At 36.8% G+C, this 11511-nt stretch overlaps 2 long non-coding RNA genes and 5 other non-coding genes across 7 annotated transcripts; all 7 read right to left on the minus strand.

Annotated features, from left to right (window-relative positions):
* Positions 1 to 3179: 3179 nt before the first annotated feature.
* LOC131195480 (uncharacterized) lies at positions 3180 to 6627 on the minus strand. Its single transcript, XR_009154465.1, has 6 exons — positions 6573 to 6627; positions 5685 to 5712; positions 5184 to 5216; positions 4468 to 4526; positions 3489 to 3519; positions 3180 to 3296 (listed from the first exon to the last, which is right to left on the minus strand). It is a non-coding gene; the product is annotated as an uncharacterized LOC131195480 (long non-coding RNA).
* Positions 4287 to 4365, minus strand: LOC131196461 (small nucleolar RNA SNORD79). Its single transcript, XR_009154742.1, has one exon. It is a non-coding gene; the product is annotated as a small nucleolar RNA SNORD79 (small nucleolar RNA).
* LOC131196469 (small nucleolar RNA SNORD47) lies at positions 5544 to 5621 on the minus strand. Its single transcript, XR_009154749.1, has one exon. It is a non-coding gene; the product is annotated as a small nucleolar RNA SNORD47 (small nucleolar RNA).
* Positions 6628 to 6696: 69 nt separating the features above from the next.
* Positions 6697 to 6761, minus strand: LOC131196471 (small nucleolar RNA SNORD44). Its single transcript, XR_009154751.1, has one exon. It is a non-coding gene; the product is annotated as a small nucleolar RNA SNORD44 (small nucleolar RNA).
* Positions 6762 to 7703: 942 nt separating this feature from the next.
* LOC131195481 (uncharacterized) lies at positions 7704 to 11331 on the minus strand. Its single transcript, XR_009154466.1, has 5 exons — positions 11221 to 11331; positions 9457 to 9489; positions 9193 to 9231; positions 8728 to 8816; positions 7704 to 7752 (listed from the first exon to the last, which is right to left on the minus strand). It is a non-coding gene; the product is annotated as an uncharacterized LOC131195481 (long non-coding RNA).
* LOC131196472 (small nucleolar RNA snR60/Z15/Z230/Z193/J17) lies at positions 9072 to 9152 on the minus strand. The gene has a single exon (XR_009154752.1). It is a non-coding gene; the product is annotated as a small nucleolar RNA snR60/Z15/Z230/Z193/J17 (small nucleolar RNA).
* On the minus strand, positions 10529 to 10609 carry LOC131196470 (small nucleolar RNA SNORD74). Its single transcript, XR_009154750.1, has one exon. It is a non-coding gene; the product is annotated as a small nucleolar RNA SNORD74 (small nucleolar RNA).
* Positions 11332 to 11511: the final 180 nt, after the last annotated feature.

Genomic DNA, 11511 nt, shown 5'->3' on the forward strand with positions numbered 1-11511 from the left:
TAATCACATTTCCTATATTCTTCATGAGGGCTGCAAGTGTTTTGCTGCTGAATTTCATTTGTACTCTGTCCAATTCATTTTGCTGCCGTGTCCAGCAAGTCAGCCAGCATTCATGGATCTCAATTTTTCCATTGTGGCAATGTCCTGGTGAAATCTTGTTTGACATGTTTGTCATTGACAACACTCCAGATTTTTGGGAAAGAAGCCCAAGTGTGAATGCAGAAAATGAAACTTCAGTGACATGTTGCAGTCCATGGTTTTGTGTCCGGTAGGAGGATGGAGATGATATAGAGGTAGCACCTGATGTTAAGAACTCCCTCTGAAGCCTTTTAAAAAATTAACTTTTTTCCTATTACGTCATCACATTTTAATTTCTTTTACCTTTTTGCTGGAAACAGAAATATTTTTACTGTTTTTATTGGAGACTGGTATTTTTATCATCTCTCCTAGGGGAAAAAGGAATTTTAAAAATTTATTTATTTAGCATATGGTGGTGGTTCCCAACCTTTGTGGCTTGGCAGCCCAGCAGAGGGAGGAAGGAAGTGGGGAACCAGGGTGGCGCATACACAGCTTAACTTGCGTAAATTGAGCTGCGCACACATGCTGGCCCACCACTCACAGCCTGGTAGTGGGCCTTGGCCCAGAGTTGGGGTCCCCTGGTGTATGGCATATAATATCAGGGAAATCTGCAAATGCTAGGCACGCTGCAGTCATGACAGCCTAGTTCATTCAGTGCTTGCACACACAACCTTGGAACTAGTTTACACCAACTGACTAGCAGTGCTCAGGTTGCTGGCTCTTCCAGCCAGTCTCACCTCACCTTGCCTTGTGTGGCAATGCCTTGCATCTGGCCAGGTCCACACATGAACACAGCTAGGATTTTTCCACCAAAATGGTACCCATTTATCTACTCGCAATATTGCATGCTTTCAAACTGCTGGATGGGCAGGATGGGGAAAGGAAGAGGCAGCACTCATTCTCCTTTACTTCACTTGAGCCTACTAAACAGCTAAAGTCAACATACTTAAAAAGTAAAGTCTCTTGCCGTAAGTAACCTCTCCTACATTTCATGTGATCGGTTTTATTGTTAAAAATAAAATAAAAAAATATTTACAGACCCCTCGCATCCTGGACATAAACTGTTTCAACTCCTACCCTCAAAACAACGCTACAGAACACTGCACACCAGAACAACTAGACACAAGAAGTTTATTCCCAAATGCCATCATTCTGCTAAACAAACAAACAAACCCCAATTATATCCATAATTTGAGAGAAGTCAAATGGTTCCTATGGAGATGCTAAATATATTTTAAAAAACCCTATTGCCAACATGTTCAAAATGACGCCACTTTTTGAGCAAGCAAGGTCTTCCCATTATGTTAAGTTTCACAGAAGTAGCTCATCTTGGTAATAAGAATGCTTCCACTTTATGTATGAAGGTAACTCCAAGGGCCTTCTATCACTGTCCCAGAGTGCACCCAAATAAACAACCTGTACCTCTTACAGCAAACCATTTCTCAAGAACATTTAGACAAACCTGGTATTATAAAAAGACTTCACAATCTGTATAACCTGAGCCAAACTTCAAATACAGCTGGTTACCTCGACTATCCAAAGGGGGAAAAAATGCCTATTTTGTAAAGTCCATCTGCTAGTTCACCCCTTACTTCAACACAGGACATGGAAGAGAACAAGAGTCCTTGGGAGTAGTTGCCACCTTACTAACTCCCTGATAAAACATCACCATACATGAAATGTACCAGTAAACAACAAGATCGTATAATGGAGCCCAAATGTTACTAAGGATGGTCTTGGAATAGGACTGAGTTACAAGTCACTCTTAATTCAATGCTTTTAAAAAATAGATACAAGCCCAAAATTACCAGTTGGGACTACAGCTCATGAAGTAGTAGAAAATGGCCTAAGTGAAAATTTGGGGCAAGAAAATCATCTCAAAATAAGCTCCCCTGGATTTTGATATGGTTGCCAACCTACACCCAAATTGCTGTGTACCTCAAAGCCCACCACAGCATTTACAAAAGCAAGGCAGTGAAGCTATACACCGCCCACTTTTGTATGTTAGTAGTAAAATTTTCTAACCGCCCACTGGTTCCACAGTAATGTACTGTGTATTAATCTGTGCATGCTTTTCACACATCGTGGATTGGGTTTGGGGGGGCGCCGGCTACCAGCTCTGCTTGTCTATTACAGCTGGTGGTTTGGGAGAGATGCGCGAGCTATTCTGGGACGAGGCTCTTTTGTTTGCGGTCGCACTATAGCGCCATTTAGTTTTACTTACATAACGTGAACTTTTGCATGGGCGATACAAATAGTATACTTTCAGAAATTTAAATTGTCTCGGGGAATTTTATGAAAACCTAATGAAAATGTTTTTAAATAATGCTATGAAAATTTTTCAAGTCAATTAAATAAAAAAAAAAGGAAAGTGCTTCAGTAGGACAAAACCCCTACCGCCCACCATGAAAGCTGGAACACCCACTAGTGGGCAGTAGGGACCAGGTTGACTACCACTGCTATACACATTTCAAAGCAGTGGGTGTTTTCCTAACACTGAAGGAATTTTGGATTAACATCACTTATGTTAATCCAAAATTTATCCAAAATTCCAATGCCTTCCCAATCATTACCCACAACTACCTCTTCTTGCTCCTCTACAGCAGCGCTGTCAAACTCCCAGTCCATGGGCTGGCTGCATCACGTATTGGCCACGCCCCAGCCCAGTTTAGTGAAGGGGAAAAAAGTCCTGATACATCATGTGACACTGCCATGCCGACATGAGTTTGTTACCCCTACTCTGCAGCATTTGTAGATAATCAGGTTCCAGGTATTTTTGTTCCAGGTATTACGTTGCAAAGCATAGCATTGTCTGTGTTCGTGTAATTTGCATAACACGTGAGCTGCTTTTATGGTCTTTCCAGGCAGCATCCATTCAGCATGAGCATACCAAAGCATGTCCAAGTTCCACAAATGTTATGAAATATCCCAGGTGCATATCTGGACATGCGTAAGTTACACAAAGCATCTTATATAAGTGAAAATTAGTAAACTTAAAATAAGTAAACAAAATTTGCACAGAGATTTAAATTAAAAGGTATGTCATAGATTTGTTTATTTTCATCATTACTAGCCAAAAATATAAGATACACTCAAAAGTGTTCAGGAAGTAAAATCTTTATTGTCCAGGATTTATTTTTTTATCTAATAACATCTAGTTTAGATTCCAAAATATCTTGCAATGTATTTGAAAATAATTTCTGGACAGGTTCTCAGATCTGGAAAGAGAAAAAGGAAAAGGAATCAAGCCAATGTATTTCCCATTTAGAGATTAAAAAACAATGTAAAATGTGAATGGGTCAGATCTTGGATATTCCATCATGTATTCAGAGAGAGAGTTCAAGATTGGGGTATCATCATTTCACCATTCTCAAGAAAATAAGCATGTTAGTGTAGTAGAGTATACATACCTTGAAAGCCAAATGTCAGTTCATCAACTACCTATGAAATCAGACACAGACATTAATTTTACTTCTAACTATTGCACAAAATGGACTTTTCATCTGCATTATTTCTTCCATGCATGGTTGAACTGTGGCCACAAGCAAATTTATACTAGCTCTACAAAACTTCAGTATTTTGCTAAAAACGAGAAATCCTGTTTGAAAAGCTAAATAAAGCTAACAGGCTTTAGTAGCCTCTATTATTAGAAAGATTGCAAGATATATATTCATTTTCATCCAGATAACACATTTTAAATTCCTGTGAAACTGAAGCTGTTTTAATTAATAGGCCAGCTTCCAGCTCAAAGCATTGTAGATTCAAATTCAAACTTTCAGAATACTTGAAAATTTCATTTTGCACTTGCAACAGGCCATTCTGCAAATGTTCATTTATCAAAACTATTTTGCACGTGTCCCCACAATTCCATTCTCTTAAAAGTTATGAGTTATGGCAGAGGAGATGAAATGGAATTCATCTACCTTGAGCTACATAGGTACACATCAGAAAGGAATATACTATGGCATTTGCTGTAATTCTTATAAATTTTCTGCCTCTTAAATACTTTTTTTTGCTAGACAGCCGTTTCTAATAATTTAAAATACAACGTTTATACATCCTGCAAAGCCAGGATCAAACATGGCGATTCTTGGTGCTTTTTAAAAAGACTTTCAAATTGGAATACACAGATTTATTTCAGGAATCAGCCAATTTTTTAATGCTGATTATAATGTAACATGACATAATTATTTAGTTCACATCATTTGTACTGTCTCAGTAAAATTGTATCTTCACTACTTTTCAGAGAGATTCCCATTGTTTTTTTCAATTTCATCATTAACAGTACAAAGGAAACATTTATTTTAACATAAAACAAGGTCAAAGAACACAAGCGGCTTCATTTGGAAATCTAATGCCCCCTTACAACCCATTAAAATATGAGCTTACCATTATAGTGTGAAGTCAAAACTAATCTATCCATCAGGTGCCACTGTTTTTAAACTAATCTGAAATGAAAAATATTGTAAGCAATCAATTTATGTAATTGTGCAAAGCAGATACTATTTCACTAGCAATTCATTTGATCTCAGGTTTTTAACTAAGTTATATACCATGACATATCACTAAATATCAGCAACATAAAGCCTCAGTGTTTTCAGTTCTCAGAAAAGTTTCTGTCCACTACTCTTAAAACATCATTGGCTTTTCCAGCAAAATCAAACTAATTTTCATTGGTGTTTTCTTTCAGAAGTCAGGGAACAAAACAGGCAGCAAATGCCTCCCCACTACCCGCATTTTGGAAACATTATCCTTTTTGCCTGTGTTGAGGTGTTCCTACTCTTTTTACAATATTGTTTTTTATAGAACTGAGTGGAGGCCCAATGGGGAATTAATACCATTCATGCAGGCAAGACTGCTATTTCTGGTGCAGGAATATTTCAGTGAGGTTTTTGGTAGGAGCGGATTATGCAAAAATGAAAGCATCACATCTAGTTTTAGTCAATTTTCATTCCACCTTTTAACACTTTTGTCATGAAATCTGACATGGTGAAATTCATAGGGAAGATATTAGAAGTATAATAGGAGCATCCAGCCTGCAAGTCATTCACTCATAATTTTATCAACTTTCAAGTCTGAATAATTAATTATAAAAATATACTGACCTTGTTCAAAAGATTCCATAAAACAGTAAACATCTAAGAGTTTTTGAGAAATGAAAAAACATTTATTATAAAACTGCAGAAAAAGACTCAGAAATATTTTCAGTTAATTTATTTCTAATTTTTGCTCCAACATTGAATAAGGAAACCTACTTCCTGGTGAAAAATAACCAAACTTAAAATATGCTGACTAGAATTGTACATTGTTATAGCTGCAGAATTAACACAAAAAAGTAAATTTGCAATCTTATGTTCTTAAGGAAGATGAAGTAGGTACTTTTAAATATACATCAGTAAGCTAAAGTGAGAACTTGGAAAAGCAATTATTTTCTCTGAATGCTTAATCATAGGGCTGAATAATGTAACCTCAGTGAAAAGTGGAACGGATTGACGTTAATATCATAAGTATTCATTTGGCAGAATCTAATCTCATCATTGGTTACAAGTTGATAAAAAGCTTTGAACAAACCATTAATATGGAATAAATGAAAACTAAACTCTTACCTCAATCTAGTAATTCCATCCTCAAAACCTAGTTAATATATAAAAATTGCCCATTTATATACGCAAACACAAAACATTGGAAGTTTAGTATTACAAAAACAAAGTAATATTTTTTTTCACCCACATCCCGATTTCAGTTCAGGTATTTCATAATCTTTTTAAGCTCTACTAGTTTTATTCTAAGGTTTAACAGATCAATCTTGAAGACAGAAGTAGCTCCACAGCAATTCCATGGACCTATTTTTCTAGGTCTTCAATAAAATTTTGACAGAACTACATAGCCAAACTCAGAAAAGTTAAAACAATAACCAAAGAGAGGAAGACCCCATGACCATTCTTTTGACCAAGAGTATACTTTCCTGAAGCAAAAGTGGTTACAGAAGTAGCAAAGCGGAATCTGCTGAATTAGTGCAAAAACAATACACAACTTTCTTTTTCCCTGGGACTGGCCCCACCCCAATCAGTCTTTGACCCATTGAAGTTTCAGGTTGTTTGGGACGACTCTGTGTGCATCTGCTTTATCTCCGCATTCTTTTAGGGCTGGATTGGCACTTCTTCCTTGTTAGGCCGGCACTGCTTGGCTCCCAGACCCCCTTGTCTGCAGGCATTCCCTTCTCCTCCTTCCCCCAATGCAAAAATGTCAGGAAGCAGGATGCAAAGGAATGCTAACAGAATGATGACCACAACAGATTTGCTGTTGGGAGGTTTTCAGAGCTCTATGCAAAATAATCTTCTGAACTCATCTTTAGGATATCTCATCAAACAGGCATTTTCATATTAACATAGCATTATTAAATAAATTATTTTTAAGGACATCCTGTTTGCAAAACACTGAAATTTCTTGCAGTAAGCCCACATGGGATCAAGCTGTTATCAGTAGTAGCTTACCGCTGTTAGCAGTTTTGCTCCTAAACAACTCCTCATGTTACTCCAAGTCCTAAAGAAAAAGAAAGGTTGGTGATAGCCAAGAAAATGATTTTTTTAATCATGGAAGATCCAGGTAGGTGCCCAAAGTCAGGTAGAGCTAATCAGACCTCCATTTTCAAAGTCAGTTTTATTAGCTTCTCATCATGCAGGCTGACAGTATTAAATGCTTAAATCAAGTATAGTTTAATTAACACATAAGAACAATCTGCTACATGTATGCAAGAAATACTGTTCAATTTTTCCCCAGGAGACTTTGGAAATTCCTTATGAATTTCCAGCAATTTGCAATATTCAATTTGCCAAAGAAATAGACAGCATCACAATGGAAAAATGCTTCAGTAGAACTTTATTGTTCTACTCATCACAATTTATGTTAGCATCCATCATTTTTATGGTTACTAGTAAAAGATTATAAAAACAGCAATTAAAATTAAAACCTACAGATGGTTGACTTTTATTAGAGCTAGTCCAAATGGCCTAGGTAGGACCTATCAAAGGAACCCCTTCTCCCGACAAACCTTCATATGGCAGATGAAGCTTTTTGGAAGACCTCTTTCTGACAGGTGGGAGAAGACATTCTCAATTGCTTTCTGACAATGGAATGTTTGATTCCAATGTTTTGTAAAAATGCACTTTTTTGCCAGGCTTTTGATTCTTAGAGGATTTTTGTATTTATTTTATACTGAAATTTAAACTTTGTATGTACCTTACCCTACACTACTGCTGACATACATATCAATCTCGATGCTTTGTTGCCCACCTCCCCTTAGCTACTGCCCTTGAATTTGCGTATCTGGCAGGCAGCCTGCTTAAATTTACAGGATAGCCACAACATGCATGCCTGCACCTCCAGTCTTCCCTAAGAGTCCTTAGAAGGAATGCTGGCTGCAGTTGCCTGCTTTAGTTTTATGCAGTACAGTAGAATTTCTTCCTTACAGGCATATAGGGAATTAATTGGAGGAATTTTTGACAGAAATTTGGAAAAAATAGTTTCTCAGCCTTGAACTAGTACCAAATATACCTACAAGTCCTAAAAAAGGAATATCCTTAACGGTTTTTTAAAATATTGCTCAGTGAATCAACTTTATTTCAACTTGCCTTTTCTTGAGGTTCTTCAAAGACAGCTCAATTCCATTAAGACCTATAAAGAAAATTATTTTCTTAGTCACTAGCCTTATTTTTTTTTGCAAACCATTTTTTCTTCCAAACCTTACTGTGATCTACTGTATCAGTGTATATTCAGTTTATCTTCATATGTATCAGCGACCTGATTCAGCATCATATACAGTAGTATGCATTTGTCCTTTTAGCTCCCAATCCAATTATGTGAATATTAGCTATTACAGATAAATTAAAGATGAATGGACGTAATTAAAATGCTTTGCATCAGCAAATTTGCTTTACATTTCTAAGCAACACAGCTGAAGTGTTGTAATTACAGAACAGCAAAACAATTTAGCAAAAAGAATCTAATACAACTTTTAAAAGGCAGAAGATGCAGCATCCATAAATCACAGCAAGTCACAGAATTGATTCTGAAACAGATCATTCTTCAATTTGAACCATGTCTCAATTTGTTTTTCCTTTTGTTTGGCAAGTTGAATGAATTCCAAACTCAAAATGTAATAACCACAGAAAAACCAGCAGAAACAAAGGGCACAAGTGGCCCCCATCTTGAGAGCATTTTACATGCCCTTAAAGACATAGCTCTTCACCTGGCTCTTTGATTAAGATAGGGTACAGCCTTCTTATAAGAAAGGGCATATTTTTGTTGCTGTCTGGTTTTATTTGTTCCTTGTTTTTACTATTGTTGTTTTCTTGTTTTTCATTTATAAATCACCTAGAATTAATGGGAGTCTGGCAGTGTACAAACTTATTAAGTACTTAACAAAAACTAACAAAACTAGGATGCCTGCCAGTGTAACTATAGAAAAATGCAACTATGATCTTGTTGTAAATAAAGAACCACTATTAAATAAGAACTCCTAATAAAGGACTGTGACAATTTAAGAATACCAAGAAACTTCCTGGTAACATTGAAACTGTTCATAAAGTACTGCCCAGTAATGCAGAAAAAGCTTGCAATAAATTGTATATATTTTTTTTTACAACTTACATGTTTGATCATCTAAAGCTTATCCATATTAGAGAACCTGAAGGCCAGCACATCAATGGGTAGTGTTCCCATATTTGCAAACAAAGAATCTGTAAGAGATATTCAGTTCAGTTGCTAGGACATACAACATGAATATAATATTGTGGGAGAAACATATAATTTATTTTAAATTCAGATATAATTAAGTGAATACAATGAAACAATTTTCATGTTTATCAGCAGAAATCTAAAAAATGTTAATCAGCTACCAAATTACTGTTGAAGTCAGAGTGGTTTTTAATGAACAATTAAAAACCGAAGTAGGCCTATCTGCAACAGGAACAATCTAGGATCAGACTAAATAGAGGATGCATCAGATAGGAGCGAAAGACAACAGAGTTCATCATAGCTTATCTGCTGAACTATGTTTTCATCACACGCATCCTTCCTTGGACAAAATAACCTAACAAACTATTTACAACTTACCAATTCTTGTTCCATGATCATAGAATCATTTGTGAAACCCTGTAAAGAAAACAGCAAATATTTTCGTTTCAAATTACAAAAGGGATGAAGATTCTTTTTAAGAGCATAGATTGTGCCTCAGTTTGAAACAAAGGTGGGTTAAACATTCTCATCATTATTTTCTCAAGAGTAGCAAATAAGTGTCATCATTATGGCACAAAGGCACAATTAAAGGTACTATTATTTACTTAGCTTTCTATATGTACCACAAGAATAGAAACATACCTTTACAGACAGCATTGGCTTGAGATTTTGTATCTACAAAGGAAACAGGAATTTATTAGACAAGAACTATTTTTAAAACAAAATAGACCTAATAAATGTTGGCAGTATTTTGATTGGGAATATTTCGAAATCCAAACTCCCTTTTGACTGGCAGCCTTAAACTAATTATACTGCCAACAATGAGGACTTTTTAGTTCCTCTTTTAGGAGGAAGGGAATAAGGACTGCTGTATAACTCTCAGCTTAGCCTACAACTTTCAAGCAAAAGCAAGTTCCTCTCACTTTTAGTTAAATTGGATGTAGAAGTGGGATGGATGCCTCAAATATTACTGCAATTTGTTCCTTGCCACAGCATGATTTTTTACTTGCACTATCAGTGCAAATTACATCAGGACAAAAATGAGTCATCTCATGGTCACTTCCAAAAGACAAAGACGAATAAATGATTCAAAATTTAGTTTTGAAATGTCATTAATTATTATCGAGTGTTTCACACTAACAGCTTTTCAATAATCTGGATTCTCAATGAGCAGTTATCGGGCGAGTCATAATTCAATCAGATATAGAAGTTGCTTTTGTTTTGAATTATGAAATATGTAATTGGAATGAGTTTTCCCTCATGTATTTTTTTATCCATACTTTCCCTCTGCCAACTGATTAACATTTTGATGTCATACATCCTCATTATTGCAGTAGTGTTTCTAAAAGGCCACGTGACACAAATCATTAGAATTAGATGAAGACAACCATTAGGGAAGATTCCATCTGAATAAAGCTGAATCTAACTGAAAAAGTTTTTCTCCCTAAAATGTCTTAATTAATGTTTAAGAAAGGCTGGGATCAGATTACATTCATCAATATCTCATCAAAATTAGATATTAGTGCCATCAGATGTGTTAGGTATAAAATACAGGGTAGTTGAGCTTGGAGGAGCTTATTTATAGAAAAATAGCTGGAGTTTTGATGCTTTCCCTTACTAAAAAAAATCGATTTATTAATGTTTTGAGGAATCAGAACATAAATTTTCAGGCAGTTGGAAATGAGTAATCCTTGCCACACCTGAATTAAGGTCCTAATCCTGCTCAGAAATTGTTGGCATTCATCACAGTCTCAGATGTCCCTACCAACATAATTTATCATCATTTGCAGGTACGAAAAAAAGTTTTAGAGTATTACTCCGAAGGCCCCTCTCTAAGTTGTTTTCCAATGTAATTAAATCCATGTTTTGCAATAAATACCCGCAAATCATTTAATTTTTTTTTTTAAAAAAAAAGCTTTAAATAATTTATCAGAGATCGATCCCGACATCACGCACTTCGGATCCATCCGAAGATCAACGCGAAGAAAGGCTGGAGCTCGCCGTCTCTGTACATTAAGATCCTTTTTTGTTTTTTATACTCTGGCCTACTGAGGAAATTCAACTTAACGCAAAAGTTTGCAGGCCGATTTAAAAAGGAGAGCTAGCATTATTATTCCGTGAGGGATTCTTTTTCAACATTTTATAAGATCAGTTTCATGCTTTCCCCAACCACGAGGCCCATCTGGAAAGGCCGTTTCCTTTGAGCCGTTATTGCAGCGCCATCTATGCTCAACGGCCAGCAGAAGAAAATATGGGAGGGGAATGCGCGCTATAATCCAACGCCATCCGTGCCTCTCCAAGGTCATCCACAATCAACATTACATTTTAAAGGCCCAACTTCTCTATAGAAATTAGCAAAGCAACACTTATTTGGGGATGGGGGGAGGGGGTATTCACAATACTCACACAGCAACGCAGCCAAAGGCAGATTCCAAAAGAGAAAGCGGAGGCCGCAGTCGACCTTTTTATAGAGGCTGTGCGGCTCTCGGGGGTCACGTGACGGGCACGCTTCTTTGCATAGCTCCTCCTTCCGTTACCCCTCCCTAGAAAAAAATGACTTCTACGCACAATAGTCCCCCACTCCCGCCCACCCCCACCGCACAGCCGCTTCAGCGCCACAAGTACCCAGGCAGTCCGCCAGGCGCAGGTTCCACCCTCTCCGTGGTGGGCTCATTCCTGTGGGTGTGGCTACCTGAC

Source organism: Ahaetulla prasina, chromosome 3 (genome assembly GCF_028640845.1).
Source record: "Ahaetulla prasina isolate Xishuangbanna chromosome 3, ASM2864084v1, whole genome shotgun sequence".
NCBI lineage: Eukaryota > Metazoa > Chordata > Lepidosauria > Squamata > Colubridae > Ahaetulla > Ahaetulla prasina.